This window comes from Cyprinus carpio, unplaced genomic scaffold (assembly GCF_018340385.1).
Source record: "Cyprinus carpio isolate SPL01 unplaced genomic scaffold, ASM1834038v1 S000006615, whole genome shotgun sequence".
NCBI lineage: Eukaryota > Metazoa > Chordata > Actinopteri > Cypriniformes > Cyprinidae > Cyprinus > Cyprinus carpio.
In genome coordinates, this window is record NW_024879254.1 from 962991 (window position 1) to 988818 (window position 25828).

Consider the following 25828-nt stretch of genomic DNA (forward strand, 5'->3'; position numbering starts at 1 on the left):
CCCATTAGTAGATGCTAACCTTTGTCAAGAGGCATACACAAGACCCCGAGCAGGCCCAGATAAAAGATACAGACTTTTTCACATTTTTGTACCATTCTGAAAGAAATATCTGCTGAATACTGCAGAATTAAACATAGATTATTGTCAGCAAATTTAACTGCATATTACAATAGAATATGCAGGAGATGGAGTGTGTGTAGAACTTTGTGGTGAGGCAGACTATACACACATCATCTTCCCCATATGAGCAAATTTTCTGATTTCTTACAATGTTAACACAGTAAAATAATAAAGTAAACTCAGTAATTTAACAAAAACTACATGTATAGTAAAGTAATAAACAAAGCTGCTCTTCCTGATAAGCCTCAGTTCTTATCTGCCTGTTCTCATATAGTTTACCCACTCAAGCATATTAACATCACAAACAGACTGCAAACAAAACAAAAATCAACAATTAGCAGAAAGACCATGTGATTTCTGATTTTATATGAAGCTGCCTAAAACTTGGCAGTGTGGTGTCTTTAGATATATGATTTTTTAAAAAATTTTTATGACAAAATATATACTTCAATTCTACATTTTTGTAAACATTACCACCAGGCCACAAACTTTCACCTTGTGTGTCCTTATCCATATATTTTGGAAAAGACTGTGCATGTTTATGTCTACGTCTGACTAATGAATAACCAGTGAATATCTAAAACTAACATGACTTTTTATTTAATGTCAGATATTTACACACACACACACACACACACACACACACACACACACACATAATCATCTGTTAGTTGGATTTTTCCTTGTAGTTTGCCATGAAGCTTCTGTAAACAGCCGTTTCAGGGCTTACTTACAGCTAAATGATGCAAAGTCTGATTGAGAGGTTGATAAGAAATTATGAATTAAATGTACAGTGGCTAGTGATTTATATTTGTGATGCATGTTTTGAGGATTGTTTGATGAACAAAACATTCATAAGAACAGCATTTAGTTGAAAAATAAATCTTTTGTAACCTTATAAATTTACCCTTAGTCTAAAACTCTTCGAATTTAGCTATTGCCATAGAGATTATCTCCTCTCTTGGTGTAATAAATGAGATACAAAGGTTAAAAGCTGGTACTGAATGCCTACAACCACCCCCAGTCATGATTATAAATTCTCTGATGAGAAGAAAGCTCATTGATTAAGCACTCTGCTGCAAGGCCAGAATCATGCTAAGAATATCTCCGTTGTGCCTCATTAGGTTCGGTATGCTTTGTTTTTTGCAGTGATCATATCAAAGTGTCAGCCCAGAGCAGGATGTGTCACGGATTTGGGATTAGGTCACTGCTACCACCATCAGCCATGTTTGCATTACTCACTGTCACTGACTCTTGGTCATGCTTGTTTTTATTATAAATATATATTCATGATAACATTAGGTCACATATAGGTAGCATTCTGTAAAAATACATGTTTATTTATCTAGACGTGCTTACTTGTGTATTGTTTAACTTTTATCAGAATTCAGCACTGAAATCACTGCCTGAAATAGGCGACTCATTATAAACGAATGACTTCATGTCACTTTACTGTGTTTGAAAGTTATATTTGTGTATGTAGAGTTTGTAGCTCTGCCCAGTGTCGGCGTCACAGGGAAAAGGGGGACAGGTGAAGCACTCAATGGAAATTCATCGTGATTATCATGTGAGCATTGCATCCAGCAAATGTATTTAGCCATGAACTGCATGTGCCAGAGAACTCTCTGGAAAGACATTCAAGGTTTAAAATGATTCATGGGCCATTTGTAAAAGTCATGCAGGTTTTTAAGCAAACTATAGTCTATAAACAGTTCAAAATGTGCTTTCTGCAGCATGCTAAAATTAAAGAGGTTGTATATGCATTGTAATGCAGTTACACAGAAATGGTTGGAATATTTTTACTTGGCCTGAAGCTGTAGAATTTGCATACATCATTTCTACATACAGTAACATGAAATATTGATGTCAGTGATGCAAGATGTACAGTAATACTGAAATAACAAAGACAATTTCAGTCTGTTCCTGGCACAAGGCTGTTATACGGCTTTAGAGAGGAGCTGAGATATAGTGAACAAGTCAAAAATAGACTACAATAGCTGTTTTCTGCTTGCAGAAAGTACATTTTAAATTTGTACTTATTCCTGTAATGGCAAAGCTGAATTTTCAGCAGCCATTACATCAGAAATCCTTTCAGAAATCATTCTAATATTGCTGATTTGATAATTAAGTAACATTTTGGTGGAAATCATTATATGCTCTCAGGGTATTCTCTGATTAATATAAGATTCAATAGAGCAGCATTCATTTGAAATAGAAAATTTTTAAAACATTATAAATGTCTTTACTGTTACTTTTGACCAATTTAATTGCTGAATAAAAGTATTAATTAAATAATCTTTTGAATGGGAGAATCTGGTTCTTTTTCTTTCATTCTGCTTAAAATCTCTTTTTATGTTTAATAGTGAAAAACATGTCAGATGGGTTTGAGGGGAGTAAATGATGACCTCAAACAAACCTGACATAGGTGCCCAGTCAGAGCACTTGTGAACGGCTGTAGATGGTGTTAGGGCAGATAAGTCTCTCTGAGTACAGATTTAATGGCCGTAGAAGGTCTCGCAGGGCAGGGGCAGCTGTATTGTGGTGGCTTTATGATTACGTTAAGCAAGTGGAAGTATGCTGCACATGACTGTAGAGAGAATGTCTGGTATCCATGTCGCTCTCTGTAACCTTCTAATGGTGACATACGCAATGTTCAGCACACGATTATATAACCGCTTGTACAGACGTCACTCTCTGCTCAAATGCCTCTCTCCCCCCATCCCTCCTCCTCTCTCCTTTAAGTGCTCTCTTTCTGTTTTTTTCCCCTCTAGGTCTCTTTCTCATCCCACTCCACTTTCCCCCAGCCAAGCTGACTAAAAATTAGTTTTTTTTTTTTTTTTTTTTTTTTTTTTTTTCACGGTTATAGATATGGGTGGATGTTTTCATGAAAACTAAAAAAAAAACTTTAATAGAATTATAAGTGGAAAAATGTAATCATAAATGCATGACCCTTTTAAACAGACTGATCTCCAGCTATGATTAAGTGTTGTCTGATTACACTTGCTAAAGCACTACAGTTGACTGAAAATGTAGCTATATGTGTGAGTGTGTACATGCACAGATGAGTGTTTCAGGTTAAGATTTCTTTTAATCCGTGAATATTCATCTCTTAGGCATGATTGGGGTCTTCTTTCTGTGTAAGCATGAGTGGTTATTTATCTAGGTTTCTAGGTTAGTCCTATTCTTACCACTGCTTAGAACACCAGAGTCTGTTCAGGTTAAAACTATTCCTGTCCAGGATTAATTCCATTACAGTTCATCTGTTTGGCGGTTGTTGGTTGTGTAGGGGTTGAGGATTTGGGCTTTTTTTTTTTTTTGTATGTTCACTTTTATGGCTGACTCATGACAATTCTGCACCATCACCAATGTGTCCTTAAGCAAAACATGGAAGATTATAGTTTTGTAATGCATCTGTTCTCATTTGCATTAAATTAATTTCATGCAGTGCTGTAGATTCATTCAAAATCAGTTAAAACGTGCCATATATTTAGGGCAGTTATTTTGCAAAATAAAACCAGACAGAGAGATCGCAGGCAGCCGAAGGTGGATCTCAGGAGGCGGGTCATATTTCCAAAAACCATTTCAGGGATCACTCTTAAGCCATTGTCTCGGTCTTGGAAAATCAAATCAAGCAAACCAGAAGGAGAGACAGATATTCTGAGCATGTATTTGCGGCTTTCAGCTTGTGAGATTGGAGATCAATAAACCATAAAAATAAAAAAAGAAAACATTTGAGATGCCACAGAAAACAGTAGTTTTTGATGCCGATGTAGTTCAAAGGATTAAAGCTGTCCTGTAAGGGAGGGTGGCATACAAGAAGCCATTACACAAACAGCACCATGTGAAAGCATGCCTGGAGTTACCAAAAAGCAAAATCTTATTTCGTGACCTAGATGCAGTATGAGAAAAGATTTTGTGGTCAGATGAGACCACGTCTTTCAAAGAACCATTTTCTCATGTATTTGATGTAAACTGATATGCTGTCATATGATGTTTACCCAACCTACAGTAAAGGATAGTATAGAATAGTGGCTGGTAAAGTTGGCATCTGCAAGAAGAACAGGTGGTGCAAAATACATGGAAGTACAGGTGAACCTTTTGGCTGCAAAACTGAGCTCTGAAGGAAGTTTCAGTTGTGGTTTGAAAAGTGTCATCCACCCTGTACACATATAGCTGTACAGGATGTTTGTCTGCTGGAAATATATATATTTTTTCCCCCAGCAGAATTTTGGCTGGCTTACCATGTAATAATAATAAACAATGCTTTTTTAGCAATATTTTTTGTACTTTTCATTGAAAATGAACTATTCTTTACATATTGTTTTTCTTTACAAACAGAACATTTGAAACTTTAAAAAGATGCCAACTGCTGCAAAACATGGCTGACTTTTTGGTTTTTCTTACTGGTGCTTTAAAAAATCCATCAAAAGACCATTTTGCTCATTTTTATATTAATCTTGGCGTCATTTACACAGAACATTTTTTAAACAGAATTTACGAAATTTACATTAAAAATTATGTAGAATAAAACAGGTAAAAAATGAATTGAAAGGATTCATTTGAATTGATGATTTTTTTTTTAAGCGATAATATAAAAATTTTAAAAGAATGTCAGAAAACGTCAAATAATCAAAATGATGAACTATTTAAAGAATGTTAATTGGTACACAATAGAGATCAAAATGAAGTAACACTCATTTTCCAGTAGTATTTCATGTTAGTGTGTAGCTTTTATCTGAGCTGGGTGTGCATGCAGTGATGCATTATGGGATATCCGACAGTTTGTTCTCCCAATCTGTGTACAGCCAGCTTGGGTGTGGCTCCAGTGATAGAGATTCAGGTCTGGACTTTGGTTTTGTGGTTTGTAGGGCTGACTATTAGCTAATATTAGCTGACATATATTAGTTTTTCCAGTATATCGTTATCCAGGATTTCTGTTTCCGAGCAGCCCTATGCAAATGTCTGGATGCACAAAAGTTGAGAGGGGGAATTTATGTTTGTGGCTGTTATTTTCTGTTTAATATTGCACTGTCCAGCTCATAACCAATGATGCCATCTAAGCTCATGAGTCATGACTCACTTTGACTGTATTGTCTTGTTTATTTTCCTGTTTGCTAAAAGTCCAGGAAGAGCCGTAGGCCCTTTGTGTCAGCTTACAGATATTCCAGAAATTAAACGAAAAAACAAACATCACTTCGGCTATACTGATGTGGAATCAGTGATGTCATGCTGATGTCATAGATAATGTTCTCAATACAAGTCTTTGTTGCTGTTATGCAAAACGTTAATTATCCAAGAGCCTTCAGTATGTGTGTGTGTGATGTTAGAGTTTGCTTGTAACTGTGCCAGCATAAATAATCAGTATTTCGGCTCTTGTTGCTGTTACAATCTTTCTCTCTGTGTTGATCGCTCAGTTTGCCTCTCTCACTGTCTCCCCCTCTTTCTCTTTGCGTTTTTACAGGACTGTGGGGATTGTTTGAGTGGTTAATATTAATGAAATCTAATGAAAGTTTTGAATATACAAGTAAATTATTTATGCTATGTTGGTGCTCACAGGAGAGATTGATGGTTCTTAAATTATAGACTAATGAGAGGAAACCACAACAGCCATTACACTAAAAACATCGGAGCATTAGCCAAAAGGCCTTTTAAATATAAAATATAAGTTTGATAAATGAATGCAGCCTGTATCATCAAATATTAAGATGGTTTGGTAGGTTATAAAATGGACGATTCGAAAGAGCAGTGCTTGTTGTCTTGGATGCAGAACAGGTTGAAAGATGTATTTATTATAAAAGTCAAACTGCAAAACTGAAGCTGCATTGACTGCCTGAACTGTAGCTGCAAGTGTCTGTCTTACCGACGCTGAATTGCATCTTGGGACAAGTATAGCTCTGAAGTGGCCCTAGACTAGAGTCAATCTAATCAGGTTACGTTTCAATGTGTCCCTCTGGCGAACTTACATAATGTGTTAAAATATCATGTTCTCTGGGTGTGTGTGTTTGTATAGGATGGAATACACTACAAAATTTTTGCCCTGATTTACAGTTGATGCTGGTTGCCGCAAGTCAGAGCCAGTCTGCAGATTTGAGATGAACGAGTTTTAATAGAAAATCGCGTAGTATGATGATCACATACTCCGATTTTTTTAGCTTTAGACTCTGATTCCATCCAGTCGGAAGTAATCAAAGGTTTGATATTTAGAGCCGATTTAGAACACGTATTGATTTAATTTTAAACTTTGCTGCTACCAACAAAGCACACGTTTCTGTGTAAGTTTGTTGTGTTCTGAACAACCTAAAAGTTTGGTTGTGTGTGATCCTCAATTGTTTATGGTTCATTCACATGGGGCATCGGCGTTCATGCTTCTCGTTTACTTTGGTGACATCATGCATTGAGTCATTGGAGTTGCTTGTGGCAGAAGTTAAAATTTTTTCAACTTTTCAGGTTTCAACGCAGGCATCTGCCAATCGGATCACCTTTAGATAAGCCAATCAGATCTGCATGTAACCTAGCGCAGAAGTTAACAATCATGTTCATGTAACACTGGAAAAATATTGTGATTGGGTGTTGTCATGATGATTGTCACATCAGCACCAAGTTTTAGATATGCCCTCTGTCAAGCGTCGACACTTGTACCCCATGTGAATGCACCGTTAGTGTATGATAGCCAGTTTCTCCTCTGTTTACAAAGTTGGTAAGTGTATGGTAAATCATTTTAAATGTCATGTAGTGTGTCCACATTGGGGTCCAAAAGTCCATGTTAAAAATATTCCTTTATATTCACTCTGTACATTGAGCCCTGTTTTTATAGATTTCATGGAGTGCACAGTCACTCTATTTGCTTGAAACTGCTTTTGGAAATAAATGTTTCAGTACGTGTATATGCATGTATACATTTTAAACTTGCATTACATAAATATGTATTTTAAATCATTTTCATTATGCTGAAAAACAAATATGATTATGCTGTAAATAAAGATTTTTTTTAGGTTCATTAGACTTTGTTCTGGTCAAGCTCAGGCACTTTATTAATTATAAATGGGTAATTTAACAATGGCAAGAAAGGATGTAAATAAAGAGATGGAGCCATTGTTCATTGAGGGATTGAGAGTTTATATTTTTAATATTATTTAAACAAGACATGGAAAAAAATATAGTGCAGGGCCTCTTAAGGCTTCCATACTAAAATACTTAATGTAAAAAGTGAATTTTGCACTTACAAAAACATGCTGGTTTTGCCCCAGAATGAAAATAGACTTCACAGCAGACAATCAGCCTCTTACCAAAGCCACCCTCCCATTTTCTCTCTCTCTCTCTCTGTCTCTGATGTTGCCTGTATAATTAAGTGATCACTGTTCTGTTTGATATAAAGTAGCTCACTGTTAAATTAAAAACAGACCATTTTAATTATAGTCTCTCTTCCCTTAATTAGTTTGTGTTTTTCCCCTCTAACTCTGTATAATAGACCCCTCACTCTCTCTTTTTCTTTCTGTCTCTCTTTATTCTCTTTTCTGCACAAACACATAAAGGGAGAGGTGGAGCATTGCATCCTTTTGATGACTCTTGACAGTAAAGTGAGAAAGCCTTTTACTTGATCTAATATGTGATGATTAGCTTTTTCATTTAGCTGGGTCAGACCACATTAAGATAATTACAATTATAAAAGAACAATGTGGGTTTACTACAGCAGCATAGGACACACACACATATGTGAATAATTGCAACACACACCGTCACACAAGCATAAAAGACCGGAGCACAGAACAGCCATATGTTATGATGACAGTGCTCAGGAATAAATAGAAAGATGAATGGATAGACTGAACGATGGCGCTTTTGACGTGTGAATAGATAGAGGAAGAGAGATCAGCAATTATCTCAGCTCAGAGAGTAAGATGACCTCCTGTGAAATGATCATAGAGTTTAGAGGTATATTTCTGGCTGTGGGGTTTTAAACATCTACAAGTCTTTCATGTCCTCTGAGATTTAAGCAAACTGCTGCTTTACTCCAGCTGACCTACATAATCTTGTGTAAGGCTCAACAAAAGAAGCTGAAAGGTTAAACTCACTCACTGAATTGAACATGAATCAAGCATTTTTGAAATTTTCTGCATGTTATGAATTGCATAGACTTACAATGATTGCCTTAAAAGCAATATGTGAAATGTTCCATCCCTCTGTTAAATGACTTGAGACTAAATCATTTTGTGTGTGTAAATATAATAATTTTTTTTTTTTCACAACACTTCTTTTTGGTCTTCGAATCTGATGGCTGAGGGGACTTTCCACTCATGATATATTCATCCAACATCACACAGGAACCTTTTCACCGTTTGTATCACTCTGCTTGCATTTATCGCAGCAAGTGTCGTGGCAGATGCCTAAATCCACTATAATTTTATTATACTGTTTTTGTGTCAGAATATAGGCTAGTTTTAAAAGTTTGTGCAAGAATTTAGTTGTTTAGACTTCAAATATGCAGTGTGATAATGAAGATAATGCTTTTACATTTTCAGAGACATTCTCGGAACCCGCTGAGAGCAGCCTTACCTCGGCCAGATCTTCTGGAATTTGCCGGTGGCTCTGATGTCTCTATAGTGGTTGAACATTAAATAATCTAATGGGCAGTCATTGTTCTCATGTCAAATAACATGGAGGGGAAGTCGTGGCCTAATGGTTAGAGATTTTGACTCCTAACCCTAAGGTTGTGGGTTCGAGTCTCGGGCCAGCAATACCACGACTGAGGTGCCCTTGAGCAAGGCACCGATCCCCAAAACTGCTCCCCGGGCGCCGCAGCATAAATGGCTGCCCACTGCTCCGGGTGTGTGTTCACTGCTGTGTGTGTGCACTTTGGATGGGTTAAATGCAGAGCATGATTTCTAAATATGGGACACCATACTTGGCTATATGTCACTTTCACTTTCATGTTATTTTATATAACTTTAATGATGTATATCAGAGCACTACCTTTGTACTTTTGACTGAATTGCCTAGTAACGTTTATGATGCTTGTTTGTTTTTTTTTGTTTTTCAATATTACCTATTATTTAGTATCAGATACAGGTAATCACACTGGCTCAGTCCATCTCTCTCTCTCAATATTCTACATAACACAGTTAGCTTTTACAGTAATACAATAAGCTTTTAATTAAACATTTTTATATACAAATATGAAAAAACAGTACATATAAATGCACGTACACACAAATTCAAAATTGGTTTTAAGACCAAGACCTGTTTGGTGTGTTCCTCTCGTCGGGCTCACGTCGGCGGCAGTTTGCCCAATTTAACATGTTGAATTGGTGTCGGGGCCATCGGATATTTATTTATTAATTTTTTTTTAAATAGAAAGATGGCTGGATAGACTGAACAATGGTGCTTTTGATGTGTGAATAGACAGAGGAAGAGCGAGCAGCAATTATCTCTGCTCAACTACCTCAATTCTCGCCATAGCATGAATACGTGGTCTATATAAATAAAGAAACTGAAAGCTCCCAAGAACTAGTGATTTTGATCAACTTTGTGTGTGAGAGAGAGATATAAAGATCAACAGAAACTGATTTACAGATATACACAGTAAAAGTATGAAAGATGAGAGAATGTCAGTATTTCTAATTTTTTTATTTTTTATTTTTTGGCATTTTTACCTTTTTATTAGGATAGGACAGATCAGAACTGACAGGGAGTGAAGTGGGAGAGAGAGGGGCAAGATTGGGAAAGGTCCTCGATTGGGATTCAAACATGGGATGCCCGTAGCGCTACAGAACTATATGTTGGTACACTGCCCACAAGGCTATCGGTGTTGACAGAATGTCAGTATTTCTGATGTTTGTCTTGACATATGAGTTAGGAAGTGATCTGTGGTATCAGGAAGCAGTGGTTTGTAATAGGTTATTAATTAACTGCTGAAATGAATCTGACTGTAATTTGTGTCAGTGCTAGACTAGTAAACAAACCACTGTCGGACAAAAAATAGATCTGACCTCAAATTTGGATGATTACCTGTTGCTTAATATAAACTATCAACACTTAAAATTGCAGATCAAATCATAAGCAGAAGGAACAATTGCATATTTGTGTACTGTATAGTGTGTCTGAAGAGAGGTGTTTGCTATAAAGGGAGAATATGATGACTAGATTGAATTCCTTGTGAACAAATCACTTGACCTTTTATTGGTTTGCCACAGAAACATGTAGGTTGTTGTTCTCACACATACACACACACACACACCCTTGACACATATCTGCTGTGTGATTCTAATGAGGAAGTTCTTATTGTTATTATTTCCTGAACTTCTGAATGTTGTTTGCTCATAAAAGTCCCCTATACTGACACAGGAGAATCAATTATTCTGCTGGTCCACTAATACTCTCAGAAACTCTGCTACAAATCATTAAATTCTCTCTCTCTCTCTCCCTTTCTTTCTCTTTCTCATTTCCTCCCTCGCGCTTGTGCTGGTGTTCCACTGACCCATATTCCTCTGGTAGTTCTTTAAAGCTACAGAGCCACAGTCAGCTTTCAGACCAAAGCAGCACCAACATCAAAAAACCATAAAGCAAAACACAAAAGAAATTAGAGAAGAAAGAAAGAAAGAAAGAAAAAGAAAGAGTTTTTTTTTTTTTATCTTATTATAAACCCAGTGACTCATGGCATGATGAATCTAAAACTCCCTCCATTAACAATTGTCATCAGACTTTAATTAGACTCCATTCCTTTTGATTTTATAATAATTAGCAAAGTTTTGAAGCTACTTTTGCAAGCACACCATGGCAACTAAAACTATTAAAGTATTGAGAATAATGCACAGCAATTACATCTATTTGGTGAGTACAGTAAACATGCACGGAGCCGGTAAAGCCACGCAGCTGATGTGTTTCAGAGGTTTAGCTGCTCTTCTGCCCAGCGGCTATTTGGACAGAGAGTCTGATGGAGGATTCTGTGTTTGCCATGGCAACCAATACGGTGTCCTGATACAGGCTTTCCAGCATCACACATTATTTCTGCTTTAGCTGATTAAAAAGATGTTCTGTAAATGTATTCGTTTTTTTGTTGACGGCATGTTTTATCCTTTAAACAATAGTTTTAATGCTTTAAGTGTACATGTATTTATTTGATTAATTTAGTGCAAAATTCTGCAATTTTACTTTATTATAAACATCAGTAAACTGTGTCATAAAGCATTGTTATTTCAGCTCCTGACACTGCTGCAACAAACCCAGTTTCACCTTTTGCTGCATCAGTGGAATATGTGAGAAAACTACCTCCAAAATAGAGCAGGATGTTCACGTGTGCCTTCAAAGGCAGCTCTGGGCTCAGCTTCTTGTAAATTTGAGCATCAACACATACATATATTAATCCTGGACATATTGCAGTAACTTCCAACAACAGCCATGGTCACTGTTGAATTGTCACATTGATTTATTTCATAGACATTTTGCATTGTGCTGTACACGTCTGTTCTACTTTTTCCCTGACTAATTGCTCTTTTGTGATTCTGTTTTTTTTTTTTTTATCAATCTGACAGAATCGCTTTTTTCACACAAAGTTCTCTGACTATATCTTTCCAGTCATGTTTAATAAGAATTGTCTGTTTCATCTCAAAATACTCTAAACTTTCAACACTCTTCATGGTCTTGTAAAGCAACCTTGAATTTTTGGAAAGACACTCTACAAATTAATCAAAGTTAATATTTATAGTACAATTTATTAATTAACTTTATTTTATTAACTCACACAGCACAAAGAGTTGTATCATCTTGCCAGAAATTGTTTCAGTAGGCTAACACTTTAGTATAGGGACCAGTTCTCAATACTAACTAGTTGCTTATCAGCATGCCTACTAATAACATATTGGCTTTTTATTAGTAGCCTACTTATAAAAGCACATATTCTGCATGAACATATTCTACATCCCTAATCATAACCAATACCTAAACTTAACACCTACCTTACTAACTAGTCAGCAAATTAGGAGTTGCAAAAGTCGCAGTTAATGGTTTGTTAATAAAGAGAATGGAACCTTAAAATAAAGTGTGACCATTGTTTCATTAATTTATTTTAAAGCAGCTATGTTGAGGCAAACGTGCATTTGAGAAAGGTGACCGTCAGCTCCACGAAGAGACACGGGCTGACAGCAGCACGACATTCATCAAAGCAAGAGCCAAAATAGCTGATCTTGTATGAAAATTATTTTTTATTTTTTTTTAAATGATTGCTGTCGAGCGTCTGACGTGTGTCTTTTCTCTGGCGCGTGTGTGCGAGGCTGCGGGCGGATAGTGCTGTCGTTGGTTGAGTACTGAGCTCCAGTCTGACCTACTTTCGTACTTCGCTTCAGCTCAGCGCTGTTTACAGGCGCTCGTCAGCGTACGATGTGGATCCGGTAACGAAAACACGTCGCCTAAACGCCGAGTCGCGTGCGCTCCCGTACCGCTTTTTATCCTGGGAATCTTCAGTTAGTGTGCTTTGAACATATTTTGTACCGTGTCCGACTTCAGAGTGGCTCTTTCGTGGGTTGTTTATGAGCTCACTCGTGGATTCAGTATGAGAGGCGCGGACGAGGGCAAAAGTGAAGTGTGGATCGGTAACGTTAGTCCTTAACGCAGGGTAAGATCTTCCATACATTATATATTGTAATGCCAGCAAGAACGTATAATACAATATAAGTATTCGGAGCTGTCTTTAACACATTTAAAGATCGCTCGTTTCCATTGGATTCTTCGCTTTTTGTGGAAACTAAGTGGAAATCTTAAGTTGTGGAGTTGTGAATATTAAGATATTGACGTGTGAGGGTCGCGTGGAAGAGGTTTGACGCGAGAATCGCCGGGTTCTGTGATGTTACCGCGCGCTTTCCTGCACCTTAATCTTTTTATCCCGTGCGCGATGGGTTGTATGACCGCGCAACCAAACACATTCAGTCCGGTTTTGGACAATGCAGTTATGGTAATGAAAGCTTATCAATATTTTGTCTGTGGCTTTTTCTTGTTTCGACTGTCTTGGTTTCGGATTGATCTGAAATCTTGGAATGCGGTCAAAATCGGTCACTGTACAGTGCGCTGAATCCAGTATCTCCAGCAGCATGACGCCTGCCTGCTTGGAATATATTTCACTTAATGTCGGGCTATTGCGACTTGAAAAATGACTTTTGCACTTGTGTGAGGAATTCATACGAGCTCCTGTCTGACTTAATTACACGGTACAGATGTTTTCATCCTCAGCATAGTTTCCATCAACTTGTCACTTTAATTTCTATCTTAATCAGTTTCTTCATTTAAAGTGGTTGAAAATGTGCATACAGTAGACTTACCTCAGGGCAGCTATTAAACATTTAAGAAAATAGCTGAGTGGTTTGATTTTTGTTTTAGGATAACTTATTAGTTCCGTGGCCTTGGTCTCCTTCTGCTGTTTGGGCTGGAAGTGTGTGTTTGGGTTCTGTTTGTTGTGGTTCAGGAAATAATTTGGACTTTGCAAGTAATTATTTAAGGGCAGCAGACGCGTAACGTGCCCATGGACTTTTTAAAGTTAAATTTAGACTAATGTATAAAGCAGTTACGAATTAATTCGCCTAACGTACATGTTTTAGTCAAATCTACTCTAGCAAACAGAAGTCGCGTTTTGTTTGAGGAAGCAACCATGGCAACAGAACGCCGCTTTCCAATTGCGAACATTAATGAACAAAGTTATGACGAAAAGATTATTTAGCACTTCATTACAAGTGTACATACCACATTGTTAATGTACTTTATTATGGATGCATCTTTTTAGCTTCATATTAATTATGTATACAATATTTAGAATAGTTATAAAAGACTAAAGATTTGAAACAAAATGCTGCTTAAATTGATTTTTTTAATGAAATGTATTCATTTAGCAATATCTGCGGCTTACAAATGAGGAATATCCCAAGCTCTTTATTATAAGAACCAACATTATCAGTATGCCAGTTGTGATGTGCAAGAGCAGAAATTAATTTTAGGATGTGGTGTCTTTGCTTTTGGTTGTGGATTAGTTAAAGGAATATAATCACCCAAAAATGAAAATAGTTTCATAATTTAATTACCCTCATTTCGTTCCAAACCTGTATGCCTTTCTTTCTTCTGTGGAACATAAAACAATGACTTCCATTCTGTGGAAGAAAAAAAAATTAAATGAGATGATGCTGTGTAAATCATGACAGGATTTTCCTTTTTGGGTGAACTATCAGTCCCTTTAAGTGATGGTTGTGGGTTAAGTAGGTTTAGTTCTATATTATTGATCAGTGGTTCTAACCCTTCCCAAAAGTATTTCATATCATTTAGAGGCAAGTGCGAGTATGCGTGAATCTGTGAGTTCTTGTAATATCACACATGATGGAGGCTGTTGCATGTTCATTTGATGGAGACTTGCGTGAACGCTTGTAAACTTGTGCAGTGTGGAGGAGTGTGTAGATGTGTATTGGAGCCTATACCTACATGGGCCCCTTGGTCAGTGGTGTGTGTGTGTGCGCGTGCGCTGCTGCTGTACGGTGGGCCCCTGGTTAAAGGTGGGCTCTCGGCTTCATGAAAATACTATAAACAGTAAGTGATGCAATAATTCCCTCACCCTTTACACGGGGGTCAGGCTGTTTGGCTCCTGGAAATCACTCTTTGTTGTTCTCTCTCTGTCCTTATCTGTTTTCCTCTGGCTCTTGCCCTGGTCAGGAGCCTGTTGTTACTAATTACTGTTTGCATCAATACTTCTGTCATTTCTGTGTGTACTGCACATATTGCCCTGAGAGACAGCTGTTTAATAAAAGCACAGAAGAATGCTTGATCCTCATTGCTTTTTCCTGAACTTTTCTTTCTCTAGGTTATGTTTTTGTTTGTGAGTGAGTGTGTGTGTGTGTGTGATTATGGATGAATGAGGTGCACTTGAAACATTCACCTGGCTGATTGAAACAGTGAAACATTCACCTGGCTGATGAATGCTGCATTTACAGTAAATGCGAGGAAAACACTGCTGCATGAATCATCCCAGCAGTGAATCAGCACTCCACAAAATCCACAGTGCCTTTTTTGTTTTTTACATAAATGCATTTGACATGCATTCTGCTTTGTGAATAATGAATAATTACAACTAGTTGATTAAACAAGAATTATAATTTAAACAAACTACATTTCAAATGATTTTTTTTCACTCCATTTATTGCTAATTTATAATTCATATTACTAAAATTACTAAATAGCAAATGCACTAAATACAAAATGCACAATAAATACTTGTGCCATAGATACATTTAGATATACTGTTGTTAACTTTATATTTGTAGGTGTGTGTCACTAATATTTGGTACATTGAAAAGCTATGCAGGTCTACACAGGCTATATTTGTGAAAATGTGTCATAGACTCACTTGTTTTCATTTAGTAAGGTCATGACAAAAGTATTCTTTAAAAATTGTTTCCGACCTCAAGATCTTGAACAGTAGTTTATCTCTATGTGAGGCTTTTAAGCTATTGACTATAAAGTCCATGCTTGTGTATATATAATGGTCCTCATTCATGAAGCACAAGCAGAACGAATTTCGGTTAATGTCGTTTTTACAACCATGCATAAATTTGCACTCAATTCAATAAGAAATTTGTTCTGCTCATGTTTCATGAATGAGGCCAGTACACGTCTCTGGGCTAACATCGCATTAACACTCCCGTGACACTGCACCAACATTGTGCTTAAACTGTGTGTGTTTTCCTGTTGCTGCTGTAACATTCTTGAGTGATTCCACCCCTTCCGGAATCCTCCTGGGCCCCCTATCAGCTCTCACCACTGAGTGTGACCCTTGACATCTTTCTGTACCAAACAGCTACTTTTACACACTCCTGTGTCCGATGTGTGTGCATTTATTTGGTCATGTTCAGGTGTTTGTTAGCTTTTGTTCATTGTGCGTATAAGTAGATAGGGAAGATTCTTATTAGTGAGATGTTATAGAGAATGGGGAAGGAGTTAACTCTCTGATAAAAGAATAATCGCCTTTCTTACAGTGACCTCTGTTCTCTTTGCTCAGTTTATTATTTTATGTGCTATGTGGTTGCTTTTAGCAGACAACACGCATACACACACACACACACACAGATAGATAGATGCATAGATAGATATAGATATATTAAATGGAATAGTTTATTGAAACAAACATGTATTTTTGTTGCATATCTTATTTGATAAATCAGGCTTTTATGGCTTGTAGATAGGATAATATGGACTGGAGCTCATACTTGAGGAGAATAAAACTGTCAATTCACAATGTCAAACTTTCCTGCTTGGTTTAATTTGTCATGATATGTGAAATTTAAAAATATAATTAAATAGTATCTTCACACTTTTGTATAATTAAAAAATTGGCAGAAATATTCTGTTCACATTTTTATTTGTTTAACCTACTGTATGTTTTCTTCCCACAAAACTGTTTTATAATTCATTTTAAGCTCTTCACTGGCACCTTTGTCTCCTTGGTAACCAACAGAGCTGCACGATTTAGGGAAAAAATGTAATTGCGGTTTTTCTAGTTAATGTTGCGATTTAAATGCAATTTTTTAAAACAAATTAAAAAAAAAAAAAACCCAAACATAACAATTAGATAAATTAATTAGAAGATATTAACAATACCAATTTTATTTTACAGAAAACTATTGTTTTACAGAAAACTGCAGGGTTACATGTTAATATATAGGGCTATAACTGTACATCATATGATATTGTTATGACAAAAATATTTGACAGTAATTTCTTAATTTTTATCAGGAAGTATGTAAAATCAAAAATGGAGTTCATATCTTTAATATGAAATAGGCTTTGAGCCTTTTATACATCCACTGTGAGGAAAGAAAAAATAAGGAAAGAAAGAAACTCCTGTACACTTCTATACACTGGATAAAAACATGGATTATCATATGTTTACTTTAAATTTCTTTAGAGAGAAGTATTATTTTTCCTATTTATGGCCAAAATAGGACTGAGTGCACATAACTGAGGGCTAAACTCATGTAATGTCTGTTTCATTCATACTGGATGCCAGAGGGCACGCTAACGCAGAAACTCCACATATACATCACAAAAGTAACAGAACTCAAGACGTTCCAGGAAATCCCTAATATGGACATATCTATGTGGAAAAAGGTATCAAGCTATTGCTGTGACTGAATTAAAAGAAGATATAAAAGTATGAACTAATTAAACATGAAAACAATAAACCTATGACAATATATGGTTTAACCGTGTTCTTCACGCTGTCTCTTGTATTTTCATAATAATAAAGTTAATATATAACGCAAAGCTAATCGACAAAGCCTTTATAACAGTATAGGATATATTTTCTGCCTCGTTCTGTGATAAGAAGCCACATCAGCTCAGAAAATGAACTTATTTTAAAACACTCCACTGATGTTGTGGAGTAAAATCATGTTAAAATTTTTCAACAACAGGGTTATAAACGCTTCTCATTAAGTTTGAGAGGATGTTTGGAGTGTGTTGCTTAATCGAATGCATGTTATAAGCTACTTAAACTCACAGCGCTTGCAGAAATGAGCAGCATTTACTTCTGGGGCTGTGTACATTTTTATTTCATTAAAAATCACAGCCTTTGACATTCAATATCACGATTTCGGTTTGATTTTGATTAATCGTGCAGCCCTAGTAACCAAGTAAACAAATATAAAAAAAAATTGTGGCAAAATGGCAGAACTTAGAGACAGTTATAAATATAAAGTCATCATAAACCATTTCAATGGGCCTGTTTTTACTTGGCCCCGTACTAGTTTGCTCGGATAGCTATCCAATCATGAAAAGACCAGGTGTAAATGTATTCTAAATGAATTGCAATCCGATAACACACACCACTTCAGGAGGTGGTTTGAGACTCATTCCAGAAGCAGCTGGACAAGTGTAAATGCATCTGGTTGTTTAAGGCTTGTATGTAAATTTTACTCCTCCCAAAATGGCCAAAAATAAAGATTTGACCGTGTGCAGCTTTTGGCTTTCAGTAGCTAGATGCCACAATGCTACTGCAACATGCATCATGGCCTGCCGGAGATGAGCTGCTCTCTTCAGCAACCATGTGCAAACTGATGCAAATAAAACACACTGTTTGCATCACAATTTCCGGCATCTTCGCATTTTCAACACAGTCATCATATTCATTAAAAGCGGTGAACACTACTCTCTCATCAGTATGGATGACACTTTCTCAACTGTTATGGTCTTGAAATCAGCTATTATTTATTTTTTCACACAATGAATGTGGAAATGGGTTATGATGATTTCATGTAAAAATAAACGAATATGTATGACAAAAAGTTTCCAATGGAGTTACAATGTGACCTACATACAACAGCGAGAATGGAAACCTTGGAAATAGAAATGACTGTAGATGCTTAAATTTATGTGCTTTTTTTAGTTGTTAATATCTATTAGGAGTGTTTGAAAGTTGCTCATCTTGTCTATGCTCTGTACTTTCCAAGAGGTGTCTATGTGTCTCAGGAAGTGACTGTTAATATGAACTTTGATTTGAACTCATTGCTCTCTCTCTCTATGTGTGTGTGTGTGTGTGTGTAATTTGAGGCCACGCTTTAGGTTGTAAACATGTATCTGTGTGCTACATATCACTGGGTGTGGCTGAAGGTAGATTATGTATGGACAGTCAGGTATGAATGCGCGCACACACACATTTTTCTGAAAACTAGATCAGATCATGTCCAGTATTTGTTTATGTCCTGTTTGAGGGGATAAACTTAGTATATTAAGAATGAGTGTGTGTGTATGTGCCTGTGTAAATGTGTTTGTTAAAATACTGGCAGCGGCTATTTGCACTGAGTGTAAATAGCAATAGATGCTGTTTACACTGTGTAAATAGCAATTAGATGCTATTTACACTAAGTGCAAATAGCATTTTTTTAGTGATATGCTATTTACAAATAGCTAGAGATTCTATTTACACTATGTTAAAATAGCAGGATTTTCTGCTATTTATATTTCTTATTGCAAATAGTGGCAATCATCTGCACCTCAGTATTGTAGTACATTATAAAACAGTATGCAATAATAACTTATTGAGTGTAAATTTCAATTTTAATTCAAATTATTAAATGGATGCCACCTTATTGGGACAATAAAGCCCTGCCTCCCAGCTAACAATGTTTGGTTACCAGAATGTTCTCAAGAACGTTCGCTTTTGGTTAGCCAGGAAAGTTTTCTTTACGTAAATAGAACATTCCCTTTAGGGTAGGGGAAGGTTCTGGGAACGTAACCTAAAGGGAATGTTCTATTTACGTTCCTAGGAGGTTCCCAAAAAGTTCTCTGAAGGTTCCCAAAACATTCCCCAAACCCAGTGGTTCCCAATCCTGGTCCTGGAGAACCCCCAACAGTTCACCTCAATAATCAGTACTACAAACCATGTCTTGCTTTAAACTAGTGTTTAATCATTAAAGATAATCAGAGCACATTTAACCATCATAAGGAGCATTAAATGAGATTGAATTATCTGTTAATATGTAAGATTTCTTTATAACTACCATTTAGTATAACTACATTTCTTAAGCACCAAATAACAATGACTTCAATAAAATATTGGGTTTTTAAATGTGAATTTTATTTTTACAGACATTAAAAATGAATAACATTTATTTGACTTTAATATTACATTCATTTCTTACCACTGAATTAACGATGATGTCCTTCCCCCTTTTTTAGTCCGTAAACAAAAACTTAAAAACTTGGTTAATATCATGTTCTCTTCGATTAGACTTGCAATATCTCTCTGAAATCACAATATTTACTCTCGTATATTTATTAATTATAAGTAGCCTAATTATTCAATAAAGTATAAATTTATGTATTGCACTGTATTTTATGCAACCCAAAATGATTGCACTATTTTATGTAAAATCATTTTCTATTCTTAAATTCATTTAAAATCAATTTTAAAAATAATTTTCAGTTTTTAATTTCCTTGTTTTATTTTTATGATTATCTTACTTTCTTTTATGTAAAGCACTTTGAATTACCATTGTGTATGAAATGTGCTATATAAATAAACTTACCTTGCCTTGCCTTGCCAGTAAAGCGATCAATAAATGAGTGTTAGTAAAACAAAATGACTGTTAATTTTTTAATTATGCGAGTGCGCGGCATTATGTGGAACACAGGAGAAAAGCGTGTGCTGGAAGGCAAGCACGTACAGATCAGAGGCACGTTGTAAAGAAAAATACAAACCAGTGTTTATGATATGCTTTTCAAACTGTGTTTAACCTCGGCTTAATTTCAGCTATAAAATTGGAATGATATTATCATTATAATGCGATTTGACTGCTTTGATGTCTACACTTTATTAAAAGCAAAAATAGTTTGTTTTTGTTTAAAAAATGGAAATTTTTTAGCATTAGAATAATCAGAAACAGCTTCAAAGTTTTAATTAGTTTACATGAATTAAAAATAACCTGCAGGGAACGTTCTAGGAACGTTCTTATTTGGTTCCCAAAAAATAACCAAATGGGAATGTAAGGGGTACGTTCTGTGTTTGTTGGGCTACACCTACCCGATACTTTATTTTCAACTTTTTGATTATTTCCTTCATTTTCATTGAAAATAAATGCTTTTCTTATGTAATTTGAAATTTGAAAAGGGAGAAAAAAAGTTCACCAAAAGGCGGATTTGAACTCGGGTCGATCGCGTCAAAATGAGTACAACACACGTCTTATCATCTTACCTTACCAAGGGGGACTATTTACACTTAGTGTAAATAAACACTCTGTAAAATATTTGGCTAAGGATGGGTGGCCAGTTTATAATTGATTTTTTTTTTTCGTATGTCTTTTGTTTGTGTTTCAGAGACAAAAAGAGAGATATTCAGGTCTTTCTGCAGGGGAGAAAAAAAGATCTTCTTTTCTCAGTGGCTTCCACTTGTTTCCTCCTTTTGTGTCTATAAACTTTTTATGAACAATGTATTCATGTTTAACAGTCCTGTTTGCTGTCTGAATGAGAATGTAGCACGTCCACATTGAGTAGACCGTGTGTTAGAGAGCAAGATGCAGCAACTCAAACTCAGGAACTTTATCAACATGATTCATGATGGCACTGAAGTTTTGTCATATGTGATGTGTTCTCTAGCAGCATATCTCTAGACGTTGTATAGTTTTAATTATTGATCTAGAAGTAGTATGCTGCTAAATCGGTTTCATCCTAACTCATCTTTATCTTAACCCATTCATCTTTAACTGTTGTATTAAAGTGTTTCTTAATGCAATCTTTTTTATATCCCTTGGTGGTAATTAATAAAAGTTTGTTTGTTTTCAACTTAAAACTTGGTGAAATAATTTCAGTGTGTGCATGAGAAGGCCTACATTTTGAACATTTCTATCATATTTTAACAATACTGTGATAATATTGAAAACCGTAATTATTTTGGTCACTATAATCGTGAGTTCATACCATTTCATCTTTTCTATTAGCACAAAATTTGTTATTATTGGCAAAGTTTTACACTGCTGTTTTCATTCTGATTGATCAGTTGCAGTGTGCAGTTTTCAGATCTTTTATATATATATATATATATATATATATATATATATATATATATATATATATATATATATATGTATATGTATGTGTGTGTGTGTGTGTATGTATGTATATATATATATATATATATATATATATATATATATATATATATATATATATATCATATAATACATACACAGTATACACACACATTTATTGTGGATGTGATTAATAATCACCATTAATCAATTAGATAATACTAATTTGAATACGAGTACATATTATTAGCAGAGTTTGTTTGTTGTATGTGCAATTATCAGTGTTTGTTCTGTTTATTGTAACTTAGAGTTGAATGTTTTAATAGGCTTTTAGTTGTACATCATTACTGTACATGTTTGTTATCATGAGAGTTGGCTGTGTTTATTACTCCTGGACAGTTTGCTGAATTCATTATCGACACATTGTATATTCATCAGAATGATTGCTGTTTATTATAAGCAGACAGTTTGCTGTTTATATTATTGCCAGAGAATTTGCATCATTATCATCAGTTTGCTGTTAATATCAGCTGAGAATTTATGTTTAACAGAGAGTGTTTACTATGAGAAAAGTGTTTGTTATGTTAGAAATGATTCACAGTTGTTAACTAAAACTGACTAGTCAAGTAGTGAGGTTGACTAGAATTTATTTGTTTTGATTTTAAGAAAATTATGCTTATTAGCATGCTGTGTGTTTGCATTAAGTCATTAAAACTTTTTGCTAAAACAGTAAAATCCTCTCTGAAATTTTTCTCTGAATTCATTCTCTTTAAAGCACAAGTGATACACACATGCAGATAGACATCCTTGGCCATTGCTTCACAACTCAACAGGTTTCTTGCCCCATGACCATTGCATTTTCAAGCAGTTTAATTTTACGAAATGTAACTCGAAACATTTGAATGCTGTTCTTTTCTGTTGTGCTCCATCCAGCTGCTCTAGACTTGAACACAAGAATGAATCCTATGTGCTCATTATACAATAGGCAGAGAATTTGCTGTTTATGATTAGCAGAAAGTCTGCTGTATTAATCATTAGCTGAGAGTTTGCTGCGTCTTTCTCTTTGTGTCACTTCTCTTTCATCATCTTTTTCATTTTCATTTTAAATGTGAATTAAATACGAAACTGTAGTTCAAAGGCTTGAACTATTTGTCAGACACAATTACTGTGGATTAGACCGAACAGTGTGTGCGTGCGTGATCTGTATACAAGCCTATGTGTGTGCGTTAATGTGGGTGGATATGTGTGTATACAGTAAGTGCTGTATTTATAAAGTTTGTGGAGGTCTGTATTCTAATTCTATCCAGCTGTATTCAATCTTGCTGCTTCTCCTTTGTGCTTGTCTGGTCATCACCACCGTTTTGCTGAAACTATTCTTAACCAACTCGTGTATGGTAAAAATCATAATGAATCTCTCTCTCTCGTTGTATTCTGAAGCAGCCTGATGGTAAGAAAAAGTTTTAAGTAAATTGCAAACACTCATGACTGATATATAGCAAGCACATTTCTCTTAGTAACATTAGAAATGCCAGCCCAGTTTTTGGTTAAGAAACTTTCCATTACAACCTAATATTTCTAAGGATAATAAATATTTGTTTTTTCATTTGGTCCTGAAATAAAAGCCAGTTGTATTACCATAGCTGATTTCACAGATCTGTCAGTGAGATGTTATGCAGAGCAAAACGTGTTTTAAAAAGGTGTGCGTGTGTGTGTGTGTGTGTGTGTGTGTTTGAGAGAGAGAGAGAGAGAGAATATAGGTCAGTCATTATCTCTTCTCAGCTGATAAGTAAAAACTGCCAGATTTCTGGAATTGTTTCATAAACCACAGTTGATGTGTGTGTGTATATGTGGTGATAGTTTAAGCACAGTGACAGAGTACAATAAATGTTTCCTAGTCATCTTTATTTATTAAATAATTATTTATCAAAAAAAAAAAAAATGTTTTAAAATGGACCACTGTTGTTTATTTCATAGTTGTGTTTTCAATAAATAATAATAAAAAAACTTGCTAGGAAAGTTTGGGTGAAGCTGGTTTCAGATCCTCTGCCTCTGAATGAAAGCCTCCAATCAGGGTCAAGTGACCTTAAACCAGCTTCCTCCAGTGCTAATTTAGTCAACTAGTTATTCAGGCATCCCACTGACTGTTTGATTTTGAAAACATAGTTTTGTAAATTCATCTGCCGTTTAGTGCCGTTTAAGCAGAAAGTGTATATTTTTTCATTTATATTCTTGGTGTAGGCGGTGCTGCTAACCAAATTGACTTACGTTACTGGCAAATGTCCAAACAAGAAGCCAAAAATACACTGAGCTTGCTAAGATAGGCCTTTTAATTGCAGAGAACCTCCTAACAAGACAAAAAATTCATATAACTAGCTTAAAAGCTTATGTTGAAATCCTCCTAATGACTGATGAAATTCTGTGTCAGGGTTCAGCATTTCTCTTGTTTGTTTTTATTTTCTCATGTCTTGTCTTGCTTTCCAGTTAAAATATCTAAATATCTTAATTAAAACAAGATTTGAGAAGCAAAATTGCATTTTAAAATAAGAGACAGTCTCTTGAATTAAGTTTCTTTTCCTTGACTCATTGACAAGTAGTTTTTCATCTCAACAGGGCAAGAAAAAACTATTTAATTCCAGATATATTTTTGAAACCACTACAACATATGTTGTTTTGAACACTGTCCATTCTCCACACTGCTTATCCTGTGTAGCGTCGTGTACCCAACCCAACGCATGACAAAACTACTAACTGAGAAAATGATTTTGTGTGGTGCAGTTGGAAAAGATTTGTCCCATTGATTATTTGTGTGCGCATGCAATTTCCACGCTCTCCTTTCACTCTCTCATACACTCTTTAACTACTCATCTCTCTCTCTCTCACTTTTTCCTCTTTATTCTTGTCTGTTGTGTTGGATTATGAAAAGAGCTTGGTGTAAAAGATGTTTCTAGGTCATGGCACTCCTTGCCGAAGCAGCATTTTGTGAGGGTTGTGCCAGTGTTGCATTAACGCTTAAGCGTAGGTGTCAACACAATATGTTTTGTGCATTTTAATTTCTTTGTCATCGGATATTGCATTAAACGTTTAATGCAAAAATTGATAAAGTGAGTAAGCAGCACCTCCGTTCAAACCGTTTATGTTGCCAAAGCAGAAGGATTATTGGCTGGACTAAGGTGGAGATCGACAGCAGATGTGTATATAATTAGGCTTGAGCTAAAACAGCTTTGATATACCCAGAATCTTCATCATTGTAAAGGTTGGCGTGAGAAACAATTGCAGGCAGTTATTGAATGAACGTGTAGCTCTAGATGATGAACAGGTTCTGTGGCGCATCAACAGATTCCTGTGACGGAGTTTGTTAGGTTGGGTTAAAAAAAAAAAGGATGAAAATGTATGAGTTTTATCAAACAAATTCCATATAGCATGAAGATTGTACATATTTTCACTGTGAAAGTAAAGGGAATCGGAATGGGGGGATGGTAACCTTTTACTTTTTTAATACAAATGTACCTGGTTTAAGAAACGTATATGGTTTATATACCATTAATAAACCTAAAGATTACATCATAATATTACATTTAATACAAGACAGAGTTACAATCAGTGTAACAGTTGAAAAAAATAAATGTATTCACTGTGTCTCTCTCAAGTAAGATCACGTTTCATAGTAATATTTTGCTTTAATATAATGATGTCACTGAATACATTTTAAAATAAAATATCTTAGCTGTCAGGGAATAACATGTTTAAAGCAAAAGTCTGGATGGGACTTTTCACTTGTAATTATCCAAAATCATTTTTTTTAAACTAATATAATACTTTTTTAACATTACTCTTCTGAGTTTTCAACTGTATACTTAGATTTTTGGCTGATTTTTGAACACGAAGCACACAGCATGTGGTATTTCTGCTGGCTTTGGTGAAGTGTAATGTGTCTGGAGAAGTGCCAATGTTTTATTCATTTGACCGAGAGGGAGAGAGAGAAAGAGAGAGAATATTTAATTAATGTCGGTGGTCTTTTTCCATTTTTTCGAGGCTTGTAAATACAGTTTAATAATAAAAAAAAATAATAAAATCACTCATTTGAAACTTTCTGTTGGTTGTGTACAAAACAGTTTGCCCTTTCACAAAAGGGCAATGAACAAATGTTCTGCTTGTATGATACT

The 25828-nt window shown here is 35.4% G+C and overlaps 1 protein-coding gene across 4 annotated transcripts in view; it reads left to right on the top strand.

Moving 5' to 3' along the window:
* LOC109061883 (neuronal PAS domain-containing protein 2-like) overlaps positions 1 to 25828 on the top strand; it is a 51405-nt gene that overhangs the window by 5870 nt on the left and 19707 nt on the right. The window contains exon 1 of one of the 4 annotated variants that reach the window (XM_042754938.1): positions 12355 to 12727. The exons of the other annotated variants lie outside the window; for them this stretch is intronic. The gene's annotated coding sequence lies outside the window, so the exon portion shown is untranslated. Of the gene's footprint in view, positions 1 to 12354; positions 12728 to 25828 lie in introns of those variants that run through there. 4 annotated transcript variants of the gene reach the window in all.